Below are 2,500 nucleotides of genomic sequence, written 5' to 3' on the forward strand. Positions count from 1 at the left end.
TCCATGTTTATTTAATATCTACAGATTGGTGGTTTTGGAGTTTTTTTTGACTCGTTGTCATGTCACAGTTTTCGGGAAACTTTCAGCATAAATCATATAATGATAATATATCCTCACGGAGAATGAAAGGAAAAATCCTGCAGTTAAAGTTTAAGAATCCCTTCAGAGTTTTTCATGCAGCAACTCATGCTAATAAATGTTGATTTACATCTGAAATGTTTAAAACATACATCATATATTGACAGACGGATGTAGGCACTGTATCCGTGTCACATTCTCATTAGGGGCTGAGCCCCCCTAAAGGTCTGATCCTAGGACCGCCCCTGCTTGTAGCCGAGCTGCACCAATCACATCGGTGTATCTGATATAGGCGGGCCAGAGGCAAGCTGAACAGACGACAACAGCGTTGTGACGTCCAAGTCATTAGTAAACATTGCAAGACACACAGGGCCGATAATCGGCCGTTGGACAGTGGAGCCGTTGGCCTTCATTTTGGCCGACCTGACATGCTCAGTCAGAGACAGGACAGGCGGGACTCACCCGGAAATGACGAAAATCTTTTAAACTGACTTTTGTTGATCTGAAATGAAGACAGATTCAGCAACTGCACGGCCTATTTCTCTCTTAAAATGTTTTCAGAAACACGTTTCGGTGAACTATTTTAGTACAATATGAGATCGTATTCTGAACGACAGCCATGACAGTCTGGCTTTGAATTTCTGGAGAAAAAAGACCTACGTGACGCGTTCGTCCAATCAGCTGCCGGTTTTCATTTTCTGGGAAACAATCAGACTGTTAATGGAAACAATACAGATTAGCACCGCCTGCTGCTATGGAGACGTATTACGTTTCGCGCACGCGCAGAGCGTACGCTCAAGTCGGCGTCTCCTCAGTGTGTTCTGAGGCACTTTTTGGACATCGGGGACCCGACTGATCAGTCCGACTGGCTTTACTGCCGACGGTCGGCCGTCTGGTTGGTGTGTAAGCACCTTACGGATGAACACCAGTTGTTTGAAACAGCTTTGGCTGCTACAATGAACGAGTTAGACTTGGCACTTTATCTAAAAGAGGAACAGAAGACGGCGCTCCAATTGGTCAGTTGCAAGAAGGTTTTTGATATGGCAAGAGTTTAATCTACCAGTTAGCTCCGCTGGTAGCTAAGAGTTTAATCTACCAGTTAGCTCCTCTGGTAGCTAAGAGTTTAATCTACCAGTTAGCTCCGCTGGTAGCTAAGAGTTTAATCTACCAACTAGCTCCTCTGGTAGCTAAGAGATTAATCTACCTGCTACCACTAGCCTGGGAAAACCCTGACGAACTTCCGGCAAATTTGAGATTTGCTCTGCAAGTCAGTCTGGCTAAGAGCCCATTCAAGCCCATTTCCAATGTCCCCAAAATCGAGACACCAATCACAACCGTTGAGGCTGGCTCTACACCAATCACAACCGTTGAGGCTGGCTCTACACCAATCACAACCGTTGAGGCGGGCTTTACACCAATCACAACTGTTGAGGCGGGCTTTACGCGACGACGATAGCGCAGCGACGGCGAGCAGCTTTTTTTTACATTCAACATGGCGTCACCCGGATCGTTGGTCTGATTGGTTGAAGGACTACCCAATGGCGCCCAGAGGCATTTGAGCGGCATCCGTTGGTGATGCACCTTTGGAAATGAACTATCAATGAACCTTCCCCAGACCCACTCTCAGTTACAACTGAGAAGGGTCTGGTGTCAACCAGGCTATGCTACCACAGCAGTGAGATTTTCAAATGCATGCTTGGTGACGTCCCTCGAGTTGGGCCATTTTCATTACTCATTGCCAGACCCTTAATCTTTCAGATTTGGGTCTGGACTTCCAGGCTACCAGGAATCCATTCTAGATGAGATCTTGTCGGAGTTATCTCCAGCTTCTATCTTGACATCTTCTCAGCCAGTTGCAAACATTTGGTACACAATGGTAGAGAAGATTTGTACTTAAGAGATGTCATCCGTGTGTGTCCTCAAAGTCCTCGCCGCCTCCTTTCGCCGTCCCCTCTGTGGTTTTGTACGGCACCCCCACGACGCCACGAGCTCCCGCCGTCCGAATAACCTTCACCTCCATCACCCCGATGCTCTCGCTGACCGTCACCACCGGCTCCTCGAACGTAAAGATCCCTGTGTGGTCGTCATCGAAGACCGTGACGGTGGCCGTGCACGGCAGCCCTAAACCCCCTATGGCGTCCACGTGGTTAGCATCTTGCTCGCCGGCGCTGACGCCCTACGACACGACGCACACGTTGCTGAGGTGAACCAGGAAGTGCTCGTCCTCCTTAAAGATGTCATCGTCGATGATGTCGATGCGGATTTACTTCTCCGTCTCGCCCGGCTTGAAGACGACCGTTCCTTCGGTAAAGCGGTCATGGTAGCTACAGGGGTCGAAGAACATCTCGGAGGGAAAGTTGTTGACCGAAACCTCGGTGCAGACGGTATAGTGCTGCGTGGCTTTCTCGGCGTTTTCGGCGGC

The 2,500-nt window shown here is 48.9% G+C and overlaps 1 pseudogene; it reads right to left on the minus strand.

Annotated features, from left to right (window-relative positions):
- The window catches only part of LOC116045486, a 29,696-nt pseudogene that overhangs the window by 26,202 nt on the left and 994 nt on the right, over positions 1-2,500 (minus strand).

The sequence above is a fragment of the Sander lucioperca genome, chromosome 12 (genome assembly GCF_008315115.2).
Source record: "Sander lucioperca isolate FBNREF2018 chromosome 12, SLUC_FBN_1.2, whole genome shotgun sequence".
In the NCBI taxonomy this organism is placed as follows: domain Eukaryota; kingdom Metazoa; phylum Chordata; class Actinopteri; order Perciformes; family Percidae; genus Sander; species Sander lucioperca.